Source organism: Natrix helvetica, assembly GCF_964273705.1.
Source record: "Natrix helvetica genome assembly, chromosome: 4".
Classification (NCBI taxonomy): Eukaryota; Metazoa; Chordata; class Lepidosauria; order Squamata; family Natricidae; genus Natrix; species Natrix helvetica.
The window spans coordinates 107,924,483-107,944,272 of NC_138550.1; the positions used below are offsets into that span (position 1 = coordinate 107,924,483).

The 19,790-nt window shown below is 38.3% G+C and overlaps 1 protein-coding gene across 5 annotated transcripts in view; it reads left to right on the forward strand.

Moving 5' to 3' along the window:
• Positions 1-2,528: 2,528 nt before the first annotated feature.
• Positions 2,529-19,790, forward strand: part of ZNF516 (zinc finger protein 516) — a 144,226-nt gene continuing 126,964 nt past the window's right edge. The window contains exon 1 of one of the 5 annotated variants that reach the window (XM_081952282.1): positions 2,529-2,753. The gene's annotated coding sequence lies outside the window, so the exon portion shown is untranslated. Of the gene's footprint in view, positions 2,754-2,918; positions 3,299-4,312; positions 4,532-8,035; positions 8,460-19,790 lie in introns of those variants that run through there. The other 4 variants (XM_081952284.1, XM_081952283.1, XM_081952285.1 and 1 more) reach the window with 4 other exon arrangements.

Genomic DNA, 19,790 nt, shown 5'->3' on the forward strand with positions numbered 1-19,790 from the left:
TATGCCCACCAAGCCATACCCACAGAACTGGTAGTAAAAATTTTTTGCATCCCATCACTGCACATGTGGCAATGCAAAAGTGAAAATGGAATTTGAAACCTTTGAGGGATTGTGTGTGTGTGTGTGTTTAAGTCAGCTAGCCATTGCCTTCTTCAAGCGAGAGTGACTAGTGGAAAGTCACCCAGTTGTATTTGTGCCTAAGGCAGGACTAGAACTCACACTTTTTGCCATTTCTAACATGGTGCCTCTAATCACCACAACAAATTGGCTCTTTGGATATAATTTTGAAAATTGTGGCACAAGATCCTTCCCTAAGTCACTCTTCCTGCCTGGATACGTAATATGTAGAAATGACATTGCAGTCTAAGGTCCAAACTGATTCGGAGGGCATAGCTACAAACGTTCCCACTCATTTGGGCTGAATGCAACAATTGTCAATGATCTTTAACATGCTTGTTACTCAAATTAGAACACATAATGTATATCCCACACAACATCTCTCTCTCTCCCCCCTGTATTCTCAACTGCAAACTTTCTCTATTAGCTCTTCTCTCCTTTCTTATCCCCAAATGCTCCTAAATTTTTAAAAGTTTCAGTTAGTACAGACCAGTTCTTTGCAACACAGTCTGTTGCAAAATGGGGGAATATTTGGAGAATGGTCTGAACACTGTCGTCTTAGAAGCACTATCAAACTTCTCTCACACACAAAATACCACAATGCCAGGTAAGCATTTAAACTGCAATTGAGCTGTCCTTGAATTAATTGGCCAGCAAAAAAGTACAGTGAAGAAATGTGGACTGTGTGTTCCTTTTAACTGCTTAGTAATAATAAACATGGTTGGATAAGGACTGCTGGAAAGATCTTTGGAAGGAAGATAGTGTCAGCCTTCGTTCAAAGTTCTGTGCTGCCAGTTACCCCATCAGTGATCTTACTGGATGAAGACAAAAAAGAATACAATTTTTTTTAGAAGCCCGTGAGTGAGTAATACTTTATGTTCATTAAATGAGATGATAGAAAAAGCAGGGTATGGATTTTTAAGTTAATTTAAGGTTCATATTGAAGTCGGAGTGTTTATTTAAAAGTATTTAAAAGTATGTACAGGCAGTCCTCAATTTATGACCAAAATTGAGCCCAGAATTTAGGTTGCTAAGTGAGAAATTTGTTAAGTGAGTTTTGTCCCATTTTACGATTTTTCCTGCCACATTTGTTAAGCTAATCAGTGCAGCTGTTAAATTAGTAACACTGTTGTTAAGTGAATCTGGCTTCCCCATTGGCTTTGCTTGTCAAAAGGCTGCAAAAGATGATCACATGACCCCAAGACAATGCAACCATCATAAATATGAACCTGTTGTCATGCATCCAAATTTAAATCATGTGACCATGGGGATGTAGCAGTCATAAATGTGAAAAATGGTCATAAGTCATTTTTTAAAGTGCTGTTGTAACCTTGAACTTTGATCATTAAACTTGTATGTCGAGGAAGATAGATGTGTGGATGGATGGATATGGATATGTATGTATGTATGTGTATGTATATATGTATACACACACACACATATGCATGTGTGTATGTATATTTGTGGGTGTTTTGTTCAGAATGTGCTGCCTTTTTATCTTATTTGGTGTTTTATTTTCTTCCACAGAAAAATGGTATATACCTCTAGGAGGCCCCTGGAATATTGCACATTCGCTACACAAGTAACACTTTGCTTGAAGAACTTTGCCACTTCAAAGCACCACAGAAAGCTGTCATATGATACAACTATGTACATGTAAACATGCTTCAGACAACGCCATATTATAAAATCACACTGGTTATTTAAATCTGGAATATGAATAGGAAGACTGTATGAATAATATATATTTTACTATGTGCACCCATACATCTGAATACATATATATTTATAATTGTACATAACATATGCATATACAGACACACCAGGACATATAAGATTGCCACTTAAAATAATTTAATGCTTTCTATATGTATGCCCACATGCTGAAAATCTAATTCATACGTAATAAAATAAAGACAGTGGTTGTAGAATTCATTTTTCTGCATTGCTTTCCCTGCATAGGACTTAATAATTCAAATGGCCAAATTTTTGTTTAAAAGTTGTAACTATATAGCTGCTAAATACATAATTATCTCGTGTTGTGTGTGTGTGTGTGTGTTTAAGAGCCGGAGAGTTTGTGTACATTGGGAATATATGTAATAGCGTTTGATAATTAGCTACTATTTAGTTGTTTGGTAGAAGCTCAAATGAATAACAGACCTGTTAATGAATCAGTCCTATTAGTGGAATAATTGTTTTTATGTGACTCATTTTTGGCCATTTAGTCTGTCCCCGCATTACACAAGAACTTTGTGCTGATGAGACAATAGTAGACAGTGTGTGCATTTAATATAGAACAGACCATTCTACCGGCTGGGGGAAGTCATGCACCTATACATTGAAGAGGGAGGGCGAAAAGAAAAAGACGCCTATTTCTCCGGCCTCGCTGCAGTCCGGGTGCTCAAAACGGTCCCCCCACGGGCCGAAGCCGGACTGAAAGTTTGAGGCTGGCGGGCCCCTTCTTCGGGGCTCGGCAGCCGGGGGTGTAGAGACGCCCCCTCCTTGCTCGCCCGAGTGGAGCTGGCGCAGTGAATCATGTGCAGTTCTTTCCTTATTGCATTCAGCGCGTGGTTTCACCTTCAGGTTGTTGTTTGTCTGTCCTTCTCCAAATCACATCACCTTTAAACCGAGATAAGGTAAAAATGGGCGTTTGGAAGACCATTTCCAAAGACCCGCTTGGCGGGATACCTTCTGGGAGGCGTTGCTGCAAGAGATCAAAGGGATCCGGGAAGGCGGCGGGGTGGGTGGGTGGGTAGTGGAGGGGGGGGTGTAAGCGAGAGATCGAGAGAAATGAGAATCCCCTTCATAACGTCCGTGGGAAAAAAAACACACAAAAAACTTGGCGGTTCCAACGAATAATATAGTTCATCTTAATCGGGAACCCACTTTTGCAGAAGCGATGGCCGGGTGTTATTGGGAATTAAAACCTGGAGATAAATTTTTTTTAAAGAGGGTGAATTTTGGCTTGGGGGGGGGGAGGAGGCGGCTGGACTCGGTCTCCTCCCGATCTCTGAACGATGGGAAGCTTTCAGCTTTGTACACTTTGTGAAAGGCGCGGGTGGGGTGGGGGGGGTGGGGAGAGAGAAGGAGGTGCCGTCAAGTCAAATGTTCTCCACCGAGAAGGGCCGGGAAGGCGAGCTCTCGGCTCGTCCTTTTTAACATTAAACCCCCCGCGTCCAAGGTAGGTGGACTGCTTTTTTTTTTTTTTTGCAAGCCTTTGGAGTCTGGGAAGAAGCGGCCGCTCGCCTCCTGAAAGGGCTGGATTGCGGACCGGGAGCGGGGGAGCCTCCTCCTCTTCCTCCTCCTCCCTCGCCTGGACACTTTTTGTTTGTTGGTTGGTTTTGTTTTGTTTATCGAACCGGCAGCTGAAGTGAAGGGCATAGTTTGCCTTGGAAAGTTGAGGGGTGTTTTTTGTTTAAAGGCTGGTTTTACAGTATTCCGCTTCTGGAGATTTAAAACACACACACACACACACACCAAACAGCCACCTTGAAGAGGGATATCCACGGATGAGTCCTGCCGCTCGGAGGGGTGTTGAAACACGGGAGGGAGAGAAAGAGAGAGAGAGAAAAGGAGGAGGGAGGGAAGATTGCTTAGTGGGGAAAAAAGAAGAGAGAGATTAAAAAAGGGAGGGAGGATTGCCTATTGGGGAAAAAGAGAGAGAAAAAAGAGGAAGGGAGGATTGCCTATTGGGGGGGAAAAGAGAGAAAAGAGGGAGGGAGGGAGGATTGCCTAGTGGGAAAAGAAAGAGAGGGGGAAAAAGAGGGAGGGAGGATTGGTTAGTGAGAAAAGAATGAAAGAGAGAGAAAAAAGAGGGAGGGAGGGAGGATTGCCTAGTGGGAAAAGAAAGAGAAAGAGAGGAAAAAGAGGGAGGGAGGGAAGATTGCCTAGTGGGGGAAAAAAAAGAGAGAGAAATAATGCAGACATATTGTCCCTCCTTTTCCTCCGCCCCTCCCATCTCCACCCAGAATTAGCATAAGAGTTGCAACCGTCATTTGAATGAAAAAAAAAAAACAGTTTCGAGAAAGTTGCGGAAACTTTACCGCGCTCGGGTCCAGTTAGTCACAAGAGCTCGGGAAGGGGGGGCGACGCGGGTGGAAGGGGGGGGAGAGATTTGGGGCTTTGCAAGGGGCCTGGGTGCAGAAGGTTACAACAGCGGGATGTCCCGTCTCTAGTAGGTAGTTGGGTGGATCCCCCGCCGCCGAAGGATCTGCCCTGCCCTCGCCCGCTCTATCCCCTCCTTCCCTCGCTCTCCCCCCTCCGCCCCGCTTTCCCGCGGCCAGCATTTGGGTCTGGAAGCGTTGTGACCCTCACAGCAGCGGCCGGGGAGGGTTGCGTGTGAGTCCGTATTATCCCATCTATTCCGTTGGGCAGATCGACGGTTTCCCCAAAACAAGCCGCCTGGACTGGAGAGGTAGCCGCTACCGACGTTTTGTGGTGGCCTCTGGGAGATTTGTACTCGGTGTCTTATTTAACCTAGATGCGCTACCTGACTCTCTCGATCCACATTGGCGATCTTGGGCTGGGTTTATATTTGTACGTGTGTTTGTCTGTGTATCTCAGAGAAAAGGGAATTGGGGGGGGGGGTTTCTAACCTGTGGAATTTGAAATGCAAATCACCGCCTGTGGGAGTTGAGGCAGAACAAATCAGCATTTATAAAGTAGGAAAAAGCTTTAATGTCTTTGAAGGCGTTGGGCGAAATTCTCTCCCCTATTTGGGGAAAAAGAAGTAGTGAATCCTGACGTCAATTCCTCCTGTGTATGTGTGACGTGATATTGTTGTTAACGTCTGAAACGGCGGGTATATGAAGTGCTTACAGGAAAACAGATTACAAGATTAACATCTGTTAACACGATCGTTTATCTCCTGCCAAAAATAGGTCAGTCCACTCCTTTCTTAAGGAAGTACAATGACTGGCACATGATTAAATAATGAAATTAGACTAATGAGTCCATAAATTAAATGGAGGGGAAGGTAGGGGCTTTATCATCCAACTACTCTTCAAAAAAATACTGAATTTGAAGAAAGCAATATAAGGTTAAAGCTTTCAACAGAACAGTAAAGCCTCCTTTCCTCCTCCTCCCCCACCCACCTCCTACTGAAAGTGTATGAATATTTTCCATCTCTGGTGCTATTGGTTAAGGAGATCAACTCCTACCATGAACATGGATGTTTCTTCCCTAAACTTTTTTTTTTAAAGTGAGGGGAGAGGGGATAATTAAATGGCAAAGAAGAAGGGGGAAAACGATGCAAAGTACCATGTTTAGCTTAGTCCTGCCCTCCAGGAAAGACTGGCAGCCTCGCCCTCCAATCATCAACTCTCATCTCTTACTGTTGTTTGCATTGCAACTCCAACATTTCAGGCTGCAAGAGCTCTTCCCTTGTATTTTCTACATGCTTCTTCTGCCTTTGTTGGGCTAGGCGCCAGAATCCAGATAGGTAAACGATACCTTCGCCCACCCACATCACCCATCTGCTGTCAACCAAAATTCAGTCCTGAAACCAGAACTCTGATCGTGAATAGAATTGTCATAAGGTGGTGGTTTCAAGTATCAAGCTGAGATCTGGGGAAGGCGAGGAAGCATAGAATGATCTATCGGTGTGTTTGAACAATGTGGCAGACTTGCTTTTCTTGGGGGGGGGGGGAAAGGAGTGGACAGTGTCCAAAAAATACACCCATTGCAACTTCAAGAATGTGATTATTTATATCCATTTAAGAGTCATTGCTATAAAAGGACTTTTTAATGTGTGGCAGGATCACACTGAATCTATAACACAATAGGGGGTTGAGTTTCTTCATGGTTTTCAAAGGAAACTACTGTGTAACAATCCCCCCTCCCTCTATAGCCCACTGGATAATGCAGCATCCTGTTGATTCTTCTTTTTTTTCACTGATTAGATTTTTAAATGATCACAAACATAACTTTAGATAAAAAAAAATACTGAAAAGTTCATTTCAGAAAATGTCAGTCCTAACTGTCCTGGCACAAAAGAACGACTAGTGGCCAACATATTCCATGAATGCTATGAATAATGATCATTTCTTTACCACACAATAAGCACATTCAGTAACTAAAGAGCTGGAAAGCTCTCTGCCTATCATGGATCTGGCCCTGTTCTTTTACTTAAGAAATTCCTCCCTTTGTCATTCCACCCGTTTTCCCCAATATCAATATTATAACAAGTTTCTGGCTTTAGATCATGAACATATTGTCTGTTAGTATGTACTGTATAGAGAGTTTGGGGCAAAAGGTTGCAGTGTTTTTAAGGTGAAATGCTTGATTTTTTGCTGGCTTTTTATCTTCTACATTGGGATGAAGGGGTGGGATGGACAATTCAAGAACTAAATGCAACCTTTTGTGTTGAAGCCAACAGCCCACTTCACTCTGGAGATGATCAGAACTATTTCTTGTTAGAGAGAAATCTGAGCATGTTCAAAGAGAGTCCTTTATGCTCTGGCCATGTGCCACATGCTTTAATTCATAGCTGATGCACTAAATGAGTTAACTAGCAAAGAGTTTTTCATTAACTCACTTGGCAGCCATATATTTAACTTTTAAGAGGACAGAATACCTCAGTAGGAACATTTAGCTATTCAGTTACATAGTTTTGGAATTAGATTTGTTTTTAAGCTATTTCCTCATACGCCTTTTCTTTAATTTCAGGCAAATGTGTGTGCAATGGGTGAGGCAGTGTACCAGTAGTATTGTTCAGCAGCTTTTTGTATATGCAAGCAATAATTTAATAGAAGGCTTGTTCCTTGAACTTCTGGGTTGCTAGTCCCCTTTGTTTACTAGCACTGGATTACATTAACTATTACATATTATGGAATTAGTAAAAGTATTTTAGAAAAAGTAATGTCGACCTTAGGGTAAAGCCTTCATGTTTGGTTGCCTTCATGTTTGACAGCACAGCTCGCTTTCTGTGTTTATTTGTAAATCAGTTGTGGTTGTGCTCTTGAAAGGAAATCTGCTGAAAGTGGTGGTAACAGACCTCTGAGTATATATTGAGTCAGCTTGCATAAATTGATCCCTTTTGTGATGCAAAAGGAAACTTGTCTTGACTGTCCATGCATCTGAAAAAAAAATCTCTCTTTTGTTTTTGCTCAAAAGTGAGCAAAGGAGTTAGATGGGTTCAAAGATCTATTCACAGCATGTTTAACTTGAAATAATTCCCTCTTGCCTTTTTTTGAAGTTACATGCATTGAATTGGCAGCTGAAACTATAGTCAATTCTCTGGACTACTTAGATAGAATAGAATATAATTATTTAATGGCCAACTGTGATTGGTCAAACAAGGAATTTGTCTCCCGTTCATAAGCTCACAGTGTACACATAAACAGCAAGTAATAGCTCATAATAAAGTAATAGATATAAGCTCTATTGAGTTGGAGGGATCTTACTTCCAGATAACTGCATTTTTCTCAAGTACATTGGATGAAAATCCTAAATATCATTCCTCTATATCCTTACCTGGGAGTAAGTCTAGCTTTAAGCACAACAGGTCTTATTCAGGACTGATAATTGGATGGAATTGCATTGTCCCTTATTATTTCAAACAATTCCAAGGTGGTCAAAGTCAAAATGCTCTTAGGAGAGAGCAGTGGCAAATAACCATTGCCTTTTGCTTTGCTGGTATTGCAACTGGAAAACTGAAGCATGTCGAGTAATTTTGTGTGTGTGTGTATCGGTTGCGCTTGTGTTTGTGTCAGTTTGTATTTTATGCCAAGAAGACCATGAGTGTGTTCTGGAAAAAGCCCAGAGAAATTAGGCTAATCAGGCAGAAGATGGTTACGGAAGGGCTATTTTGAGCTGGACTTATAGCTGTAAGCCCCCCCCCCCCCCATACCTGTGAAGGAAGGAAGGAGGCCACCCCCTGTTTTTGTCTCTCCCCCACACACACAACCTTTCCAACCGCTTGTTGCTGTGTGTGTGTGTTAGTCGACAAAAGGGAGGAGGCAGCAGTGAGGCAAAGAGAGGAGGAGTCTCCCTGGCCAGGCGTCCCTTCTACTCAGTTGTTTTCTTCCCTTTTTCATCTCACCAGACGTCACACAGCCGTGTAACTGTAATACAAGAAGTGAAAGAGGCTGAGAGAACAGGCTCAACTTCTAACCCTGAACAAAGGCAAAAAGGATTTGTCAAGGCGCTACCTCTCTCCCTCTTTCCTCCGCCTCCAACCCCCCCCCCCCAAAAAAAAAAAGAAGTGGAGGTGGAGAAAAGCTACCGCCTGGGATAATCAGACCAGGCTCACTTTCTGTGGGAGAAGAAGCCAGCTCTCGAGGCTACAGGGTTGTCCTGTTGGATTATGTAGGGATCTGCCTGGAGAAATCCTGACTCCGAAGGTAATTGCTTTTCTGTGTTCAACTTTGGTTTGGTTATTGTTGAAGGCAAGGCAGAAAGGGAGCATTGTAAGAGGTGATGGCATTCCAGGATCTAGGGGAAGGAGAAATATGTGTCATGTTTGAGTGTATGTATATCTGTAAATCTCCATGCGAATTATGGGATGCCTCATCATTCCAGGACAACTGGAAGGCTTTCCTTCTGTTGTAGAAAAAGGTTTTTTTTTTAAAAAAAAAGACCATCTCAGATCTTCAGGAAATATAACTTTAGCAGAAATCCAGATGTGTTTCTTGGGTGTGAGATTCAGGCAGCCCAGCCCTAGCTTAACAAAAGAGGCAGGGATGCAACCTGAATTCCAGTTCTCATTTCATTTCTTGATTTTAGTTTAAGGCGGTGGAGGCAGTTCTGCATTTCGATATCACTTTGAATCGGAAAAAAAATCACGAATGACCTGCTGTCCCTTAGAAATTTTGGTGAAATTGGGTTTTTTTTTGCACACTATTTGCCAGGATTTTATGGCCTTTAAGAGTTTAAAAGTTGAAATATGACTTTCACATTCAATATTCAAGCAGAGTAAACAAAGAACTACACTGAAAGCTGCAACAGATAAAACAAAATGAAGGTAATATACACCAGAATAAATCATTCTGAAATATAAGCGTTTTATTAAATATGCAGGTATTATTTTTTTCATTGTGTATGCATTTATGGGAGGAGGGGGAAAAGCCTGTTTAGCAAGGTATACTTCCTTTTCTGTCAATAGAACCTTTAATTGAATTATATCAAAATCAGGAAGGTATCCTGTTGAAACTTGTACATATATAATTGAATGTTTTTCGTCAGATTGCTGAGACAGGAGAGAAATGATATTTATGTTTGGCTTTTCTAATAAATTAGAAAGCAGGGCTGCATGGGAACACTTGTTGTATAATTAGGATTATAGCCCAGTTACTCAAGAAGACATCTTTAGTTTTAAAAGAATAACTGCCATAGCCATCTTGAGTAAGCTGTGAGTAATAAAGTGTTCTTTGGTTTTGTTTGTTTTACTTTGAGTCATTAGATTGGGCATAACTTTATTTAGGCAAAGGCAACATGAAAGCTCCACCTCGTAAATCTGCTTATTCATTTGAAGGATTTTAATTATTGAATTTGTTAGCTCAGTTTTCCCCTAACTGGCACATCCACATATGTTGGATTTTGGATGGGAATGCTTGGAAATGTAGTCCAACTCATCTGGATTGATTATTCTGCATTGAAAGGATTTTTTTAAAAAAAAGAATCTGAATATTTTGGGTATATTTAAAATATAACTTCACAAGTTTAAATAAACCTTAAATGCAATTTGACAATAGAAGCTTAAGGATATTTAGAAGCTTCTTGGGGATGCCCATGCCCATAGAGACAGACTGTTAAAAAAAATAAGAAGTCTGTTGAATCAAATCAAAACTCAAGTCTAACATCCTCTTTCCCATGGTGGCTATGATTCTATGTCTATCCCATGAAAATTCTGAATGCTTACTTAAAATAACTAGCTTGCATTATGTTGGATTTGAGTATGTAGGTTCTAGGGTAGGCCACGTCATTTTAGGTAGGCCATATTATTAAAAAATACTTCAATTTTTAAAATTAAAAAGAATGATTGGGAACTCTTATGAAAACTTTGAACTTCTTCTCTTGTTGATTTTTTCCAGAACGCTCTTGTGTGTCTTGAGAAGTACTTGGACAGCACAGATGGTCAGCCATTAGGGCAGTTTTTATATACAGCATATCTAACCACACAAAATAAAAATGTAAGGAAGAGAGGGGTGTACCTTTTATTATTTCTAAACCTTTAGAGAAGGTTTTGAATAGGAATTGAGTAATTGGAGCAGTGTTTTGGCAACTTTAAGATAAGTAGACTCCAACTCCCAGAATTCCCTAACCAGTCATGTTAGCTGGAGAATTCTGGGAGCTGGAGTCCATGCATCTTAAAGTTGCCCAAATTGAGAAACACTGAATTGGCATGATCCAAAAGAAAAACTTTGCATGATTCAGGGAATAAAGAAAGGAAGCAGTGACATCAGATCTGGGCAGGTTTACAGTGGGAAAAGGGAGAGCCAATACCTAGAAGGCACATTGGATGAGTGATCTTGAAGCAAAGAGAGAGAAAAAAATGTGACTAAATTGATAGAATGTGCCAGGACTGTGGGATCTGAGAGTTTGTGAAGGCGATCTTGAATATGACAACTGTGGAACCAGTAGTAAGCAGAGGCAGAAGAGGCAAAACTAGTAATTTTCTCAGAATAAAGAAGCAGTATTTCTTCAGTATTATTTTAATTTTGTCTAGGTTTTTTTCCCCTCATTTCTGAAAATGTCATCATTGTGGATAGTATAATAATGTCTAGGTAGGGCACATAAAGTCTTAAACTCATAATGTAATTGTTAAAGCATTTTAAGGAAACAGGAAAAAAAAATAAAAACACAAGGTCATCGAGAGGCTTATCAAGACAAGGAGATTGATAGATGGCCTGTCATTTTTATAGGTAGCGTGCCCCCGCTCAAAGCAGAAATTCCACAATTGTAGCCACATTTAAGTAGATGCAAAAGCCTGCTTTTGCACTTAAATATTTAGAACTGTGCCTGTTCAGTACCTATTCAGAGGAATTCTTAAACTGATTTATTTAGCATTTCTGTTTGGAGAGTTTTACTGCAAAAAGAAAACCCAACAAAAGCAAGAATTTGTATGCATTAAAGTCCAGCCAATTTTAATATCTCAGAGGAGTAATCTTTTAGAAGCGAGTTTAATGTATAGGTTTCTGTAGGATCAAAGGTCAGCTATTCAGTACTACCGATGAAGGGGACATTTTTTGCCTGATAATGCTGATTGGGGAGCAGGAACCAGATGTTCTTTTTCAACTCCTACACTACTCTGCTGAGCCTCTGACTTGTTCCGCTCTATTGCAAGAAGTAGTGAAGGTTTCTGCATCTCTATCACCAGAAGTATGAGGAAACTATGTCCTGCAGATAATTCTGACATACAAGAAATTCCAGGAAGTTTTAGATCACCCTTACTTTAAGTATCATTAGCTTTACTCGATACATAAGCATTCTTGATTCATAAGCATTCTTGATTCCCTGCATATTTTTCCAAGTAGAACTTGTTTCCTATATTGAAATATTCTCTGCCAATTGCATTACAGTTAACTGTTTAAGTTTATAATAAAGCTGATACCCTGGAAAGAATTGTGGAATTTTTTTTCGTCATTTTTTTTTATTAAGAGTATTTGAACAACTCTAAAAAGAGGAAAAAAGAAAGAAAAATATAAAAGAAAAAAAAAGAAAATATATCAAGAAACGAATAAATGGGGAATTTACAAGCATCATAGAATTAACGTAGGTTGAATAAAGTTCTTGGTCTCTTGCTGAAGTTCAGAGAGGAGAAGGGAGGAGGGAAAGAATTTTAAGCTTGTGTCAATCACAAATGAAGACTATAAATGCACTCTTAACAACCTGCTACTGTTGGCCAGATCTAGGTTTCTAGGCAGTTGCTATAATGGGTGCCTTGATATTAAAACTGCTAAGTAGCTGCATTTATTCATTGCATTAAGCTTCAGGTTTTCTAATCATTTCAGGATTGGTAGGTACATTTAAAATTTGGAAAACATTGTGAATGATGTGCTAGTGTTTTAAAAGTTCCATAGCAGGATGCTTCTCTGGTTCTCCCTGTTTTGGAGGAACATTTGACCACACAAACCAAATGTTTGGTTCACAAACATTTTGGGAAATGAAGGAGATTCTGTAGTTTGTTGTTTTCTGTTACAGTACACCAGCTTCCCATATCTTAATTTACTACTAATTTACTACTACTACTACTACTACTACATACTTTATTCATTAAACATGAAACTCAGCCAACTGAACATTCAATAATGCATTACAAATATCAGTGACTAATGGTTGATACTAATGGTTTGCTGCCAGCATCCTAGGTATCAACCAAGTACCTTCTTAAAATATAAGATGTTCCGAGTAGCGCAGTTTTTTGCAGTTCTGCTGGTGTTTGCAGGAAGCTGCAATTTGTGGATGTATCTTGTAAAATTCATGGACATGGTGCCAAGTGCCCCAATGACAGTGGGTATCACTGTTACATGCTTCATCCATAGCCGTGTAGTTTCAATGGCTAGGTCACGATATTTCATCATTTTTTCTAGTTCTTTTTCTTCGACTCTGTCATCTCCAGGAACAGCGATATTAATAAACAGTACACTTCGGCCTTCTACAACCATGATATCTGGTGTTTTATATTATTATTATTATTATTATTATTATTATTATTATTATTATTATTATTATTATTATTATTATTATTATTGGTGTACTGTATTAATATATGTTTAGATACGCAAAAAACTCAGCAGGTGTAAAATATGATTTTCTATAGACACATTGGTCATATTGGATGATACCATAACTGGGTTCCCATTCTATGCTTAGTTAAAATCAAACTTCTTTGTGACAGTGCAGTGTGTAAATCCAGCCAGTGAATAATGTCTCATTTTTACAAACAAAGAAAAAAAAACTCAGCAGCATGACGTCCAGATGCCAGTAAAATTTATGAAGGCTACTGATCAGTGCAACACAATTAAAACCACAGATCAAAAACAATTATGCAAAAATGCTTCCTTTAGCCCTTTTGTGGCTCTGTTTTCATTGGGTAGATGAGCATGCCAATCCTTTGGACTTTTCAGTTAGTGGAATAGTGCAAGAAAATTCAGAACTCTTGTTCCTCAGGAGGAAAAATAGTTTTTCACTACTTTTTCACTACCTCAGATATAAACACCTGCTATATAATAAATAATATTGGTTTCGTGCCCTTTAATTAGGGCATTGGTTGGAACCCTGACAACCATATTCTAACTTCTGTTTGATTTCTGATTCTTCCATATATGTATTCTGACAGTATGTATATGGAATCAGGAATGGATGTGAATCTTTGGGGTCTGTCCAAATGATCATAGGATTTTTGAATATACTTCTGAGGTCTTCCAATTGAATGAGTATCAGGAAACCTAATGTGTGTTCATGCATATTGCTGTATGCAAACAGGCTCTTACTTCTGACTTGGATTATCCATATAGATTACAAGATGGATACCCATGCTTTGCTACAAAACTATGTGATTGGTCTTGATAAATTGACACGTAAAGCCCGCAGGCCGGATGAATCACGTGCTGGCCACGCCCACGCCCAGTCTAGCGATGGGGAGTAGAACATCTCCTTAGTATCGACACGTGTTAATATAATACTGTATAAAGAATACTGATGATCTGATGGTCTTTTCGAAAAATCCTTTCTTAGCAAGCACCTAGAAGCCAAGAGCAACGTAACGTGCCAAATTTTAAGTTTGTAGACTACTGTTCTGGAGATTTCGTGATGAGTGAGTGGTAGTTGGCTTTTATATAGAGAGATTTCTCTGACTACCCAAATAATGCGATCTTCCCTTCCCCGTGCATATAGTACTTGGTGTCCCATGGAAGACTGAGGTGTGAATAGCTCTTTTGTTTTAACCGTTAAGTTAACTCTGCCAGTTAATGGCACAAACTTGTGTTGGCATGTAATCCCATTTCCCTCAAAGTAGTAAGCCAGTTTGAGATCTGTTTGTTATTTTATTGACACTTGTCTTCTATTACCATGTAAGGACAGTAGTGTCTGTCTATTTTAGTCCTTTAAGAATTGGTTCAAATATCATGACAACTGTTTTAATCATGGCAATAACTGCTCATCTGAGTATTTGTGCAAGCATCATCACATGATTACAGTACATATGTAAAAGACTGGGGAGGGCAATGGAAACCATCGAGACACAAGAAGTTGCTATCTTTGAAAAAAATTAAATAGGCAGAAAACACAGAAATGTATGGAGTACTGGAGAACAAAGAATCCCTTGGAAAATATTTTGTTTTAGAACGATTGGTAAAATACTCTTAACATTAGTTTATGCTTCAGAGATCTCTTAGAGGCAAAGTTTAACGATAGAAACATTATCAGTGATAGTTCACTCCAGCATTATGAGTGGACTTCTAAATAAGCAAATATTTGATGTATTTAATATTAGAAAAGTACTTTCAAATGTTGCAAAATATCAAATATCTTAGAATATTTAGAGCAGGAATGTAATTTAGAAATGTACAAAGTACCAACATTGTTTCTAATAACTCCTGTTCCATATTCTTCATCAGGTGAAATAATATAGTGAATACTTGAAAATTAAATATGTAATTAAGAAATCTAATATTGAAAATACTTTGTAAGTTTGTGTCAGTTCATTGTACATAATAGTTTGTCCTGTCCTGGATGGATGGATTTCATAATTTGATTTCCATTCCTAGTTTGGAGATAAAACGTAGTTTGTCATATTTGTATTTGGTGCTGTTCAAATATCAGGGTAATTTTTTTTTCAGACCAAGAAACTCCAGCCCATTACATCCTAAAGCTTGGCAAGATAGAATGATATTAAAATCAGATGAATGGAACTAAATACAAAGGCAACGTGAACTTGAATTATGCCAGCCATGGTTTGAGTTTTATTATCAGATAATTGTTACTTGGCCTTATTTGTGATCTGGAAGTGGTCTCTAATTTCACACTTAATATAAATCATAATTCTAACTGTAGTTCTGGAATAGCTACAATCAATAACTGACGACTTGGAGCTGGCTTGAATACAGCTGGTTTAGATAAATATACCGCATTTGTATATTTTGTCTGAATTCAGTTGTTTTGTCAACTTTATCATATTACTCTGCATGGAATTCCAATGTCTTTGTATTCTCAAGCTGTAACGTAATTTTATACTTGATGGATTTTTGTATTACCAATATAGAACTCTTCGGGGGAAAGTGAGATAATAATCAAGTGTGCTTCTTTGTATTGTCTTTATTAAATTCAGTATTAACAATCATGTGAAATTCTCTTCAGTATTTATTCACAAATACAGAAAAATGCTGCTAAAAATTGTTAAGCACTGTTCTCTAAGCCCTGTGACACCTCTTTATCATTATGAGCGTCTAAGAAAGTTAACAAAGACAGTTGGAAACAAAAATTTAAATTACAGCACAGCATTATACTCTGCTTTTTACAGGGGAGCGAATATAAGTGCATTATGTCTCCAGAATTCTTAATGTATCTAGAAATATAAATAGTCCCTCCTCAAAAGAACACCACTTCCCAAAAAAGGCCCCAAACCCCATCCTCATTCCCTTTAATAATGTTGTTTTACTGTTATGTCCCTGTGGTCTTTGGCCCCTGAAAATATTTTTTTCAGAATTACTACACACACACGCTCTTTCTGTCTTATATGATATGCTTAATGAACCTTATCCACTAAAGTAACTTTTTTCTTACTATTTGAAGTTTATATGTATCTCTTACTGCATATTTGAAAACCTTGTGAAGCCTTCTGTAGGAAAGAGAATGGATGTTGAGCAGTATTAACTTTAATTCCAAGACTAGACATCAAAATAACACCTGGAAATAACATTCTTGCCCAAACCTGTGCCTTTAATTTGTGAATTCTTCCTCTACTTGAAAACACTCTCTGCTTCTACTGGAGCATTTTGTCAAAAGAAAAGTATCTAATGCTAGTATTCTTCTTTGGTAGCATCAAAATGCTTGACAACGTTCAGTTTTTAATTGGCAAGCATGCTTCTGTTGTTTCTGTGGTTGTGCACTTTAATTTAAGCAAGACTGTCATTTGTTGCATTCATTACAGGAGCTATTAATCACTACTGTAATGTATTGTTTGTCATTGTGAGCTGAGAACTTCTCAAATTCTGAACATTACTTAATAATTTTTTCCTTTGGACCTGTGCTAAAATAAGAATTAAAATGGAGAGTTACACATGCTTCTGAGAGAGCATTCATACCATTATTGCTTTTGTAAAGCTCTGAAGTTACCTCAACACTGTGGCCTGCTATTTAGATTTGATTTAGAGATGGGTTGCTCGAGTGTCCACCAAGGTGTCCACCAGCATTTTTAATTCTTTGTGAGTACATCTGGTATAATTATCCAAGATGTGAGAAATGGATTCACGTGTAGCCTGTCTTTCATCTGGCATTTGTGCCTTGCAATGTCAGTAAGGTTGGATATATTTGGGTGAGATGGAACTAAACTTCTGCTAAGGTCATTACTGGCAATCTTTTCTTCAGTGATAGCTGGAGGACTGCAATCTTCCATGTTAATAGAAAGAAAATGTTTGACTGCATTTGGAAAATGAATGGCTGGATAGTAAAACCCAACCGAAAGGGCCATTTATTTGAGCCGACATCTTCAGTATAAATATTTGTACCTTGCAGCAACATTCCTTTTTCAAAGCAGACATCGCACATATTGTAAATGTTTATACATTTTCAGTGCTAGGTTAAAGCTGTTAGGATTCAAGTTGTAGCAAAATTCTGATTTCTGCTCGGATTTCTCATTCTGAACTGATTTCTTTGCTATTCCATTGGCACATCAGTTTTGCTTTACTGCAAATATTAGGCATGGACAGGACATACTACTTATAAAAAATGGACTTTGGAGCTCACTTCAAAATACGAGTTCTATAGCTGCAAACTTCTTTGTTTCTTATTTCTCTCTGCCATTTTCACATATCTTTTATTCAAATTTTCCCCAATGTTGGTACGCTCTAGGTTTCAATTCCTTGAGTTGATGGCTTCAGCATTAGTCTTTGCAAACTATTTTAATATCTCACCTATATTAACCCAGTCAGTGTGGTAGAAAACTGCCGGGAAATGTTTAAAGTTGTAATACATATAAATAAATGAAAGTTGATCAAGCTGGAGAAGGCTGTTCTACTCATTACAGCTAGCCTAGATTTTCAGGGAGAATATATATTTATATAGTCCTCTGCTGTATTTTTGTTGCTGTGTAAGTGTTTAATTAGGTATTTGACATTTAGCAAGTATCTGCTTAATGGTTCACTGAACCTTACTTCCTCCTTCAGCAGTGGTAATCGTTGGGAGTTAAGATCTGAATAGAATACTTGTACAAATACTTCAGTTGTAAATATATTTCAGTTGCTTTTTGTTATATGTTTTTTCTTGATCCATACTGCTGCATCAGCACTCACAGGTTTTTTTTATTATATTATTATAGCTAGTTTATCCTTGCATTTTTGGATTACAGTTAGACTTGTTTATGCCAGGGATCAGAAGATACACATTCATGTGTTTGAGATGTGCTCAGTGCAAGGACAAAGGAGAAAATGTTCGTAAAAGCTGCCAAATAACTTATTACCCAATAGGTTTGTACCAGTAATGTTTTGTTCTTTGCAATTTGTGGATTTATTGCTTCTTAGTTGTGAGATAATACAGAGAACATTATGTCTTGCAAGCAGGTTTAATCTTGCCTGTTTTATCCAATGATGTTAACAGTATAAAATTGGTTGCATCCAGAGTAGGCTTTTTGTTTTAATGTAAACATCCTCTCTTCTTCCATCACGTGGGATTCGCCTGTGTTTTCCACAAGTTCAGTTTCCTCCTCCCCTTTTTAATGCAGCAACTTCGTTATGGATGTAAACTCATCTCAGCCTCTGTCTAATCGACAGGACCCATTGGAAAATTGAATAGGAGTTTATTTATTGATTTATTTGTATCCCACCTTCATTATTTTTACAAATATTGCAAGCAGCAAATATATCTAACACAGCCTTTCTCTTCCTATTTTCCCCACAATGATGACTCTGGGAGATGGGTGGGCTGATAGAGAGAGTGACTGGCCCAAAGTCACCCAAATGGTTCTCCCCCCCCCCCTTTACTCTGAAGCAACTGGAAGATTTAGATCTGTTTGTTTGATTTTAATCTTTGCAGCAGATATTATTTTAGCTTTGAAGTTTTAAAATATGATAATAGGAGTCTATTAACATAGGATGTGGAAGTAATGCATTATCCTTTTCTTATACTCTTATCCTCCAACATAACTCTTTCCATTGTGTGTTTGAGTTTTAATATGCGTTTGTAGCTTTATAAATTCAGGGGCTTTATTTATTTTATTTGTAATATAAGAATTGTGGAACATGTACAGTGGTGCGCTGCTGCCTGTTTGACCAGTTTGGGTGAATCGGTAGTTGCGACCTGGCCTGGGTGCAATTCTGTCCTATATCACTCGCGTGAGCGAATTGCCATGTTTTTTGATGCTGAACGCCTATTTTGACGTGATCATTCACATTTCCGGTGCTGGGCGAACCAGTTGTTACAGTATGTGACGCCCACCTCTGAGCATGCATGTACCCTCTGGATGAAAAACTGTCCTATTCAAGATAGAAGGGAAGCTTTTGAGGTTTTATTGCACCTCAGTAAAGTGAAAAGCAAGAATATGGGAGGTCATGAGAGAAAGTCCCCATCTTACTGGCAAATCTTTGCCTACTTTGCTCGAAGAAGCAATTCTATGCCTCTTCCTTTCTTCCTTATGATGATCTTTGGGGTACAATTATATGAATAATGTGATTGCAAATTAGTATTGTGTAATAAATTCTCTACTGTATAAAAAGTTACAAGATATTTTATTATGAGTTGCATTAATTGGATTTAAAAGAAAACATTTGTCAAACCTATTCATTTGCATTGGTATCAATAAGATAATGCTTTGTCAGTCCACTTCACATTTATGTTGATAAATCTGTTGGCTCATGAAAATTAAAACATGTTTTGTTAATTTCAAGTGAATAATTTAGAACTTAAAGCCATGCATGGGAATGGAATTTAACATTGAGCACAGCTTTCTCATTAGTGATGTGAAACCTTCAGTTAACAAAACCAGAAAGCATTTTCTTGTCTTCATTTTGCATTCTAAGCAGCTTATGAAGCCACAGTTTTGGGGTCACTGTGGAACTCGGTAGGATTTCTAAATAGTTACTGGATGATACTTTTCACAATCCTTTCTGTTGTGTGCTTAAATAAAATGGTATGATTTTATCCTTTGGATGTTAAAGTTAGTTAGAACAATTTTCACTCTTGTATTCCTAGTGCAGTGCTGACTATACAGCAAATGTAGTTGTAATACTTAGCTATTTTTAGCAGTTAGTCTTGTTAGTATTGTTGAAAACAAAGGCAAATATTTAGCCAGTCATGGGAATATCTAGAAACAGGAAACTTGAAACTTCTAAAATAATGTGGTCATTCTGTCTCATAATTTGATTTTTTTTAAAAATTGTAATTAATGTTTCATGTTACATTTATTTTAAATATATGATAACAGTATCTCCAAAAAAGAAAATGCCATTTGGTATCAGATAGTGAACAACTCTTTGGGAAAAGCAAGGTATTTCTTAACATGGTTTTATTAGGTTGAAAGG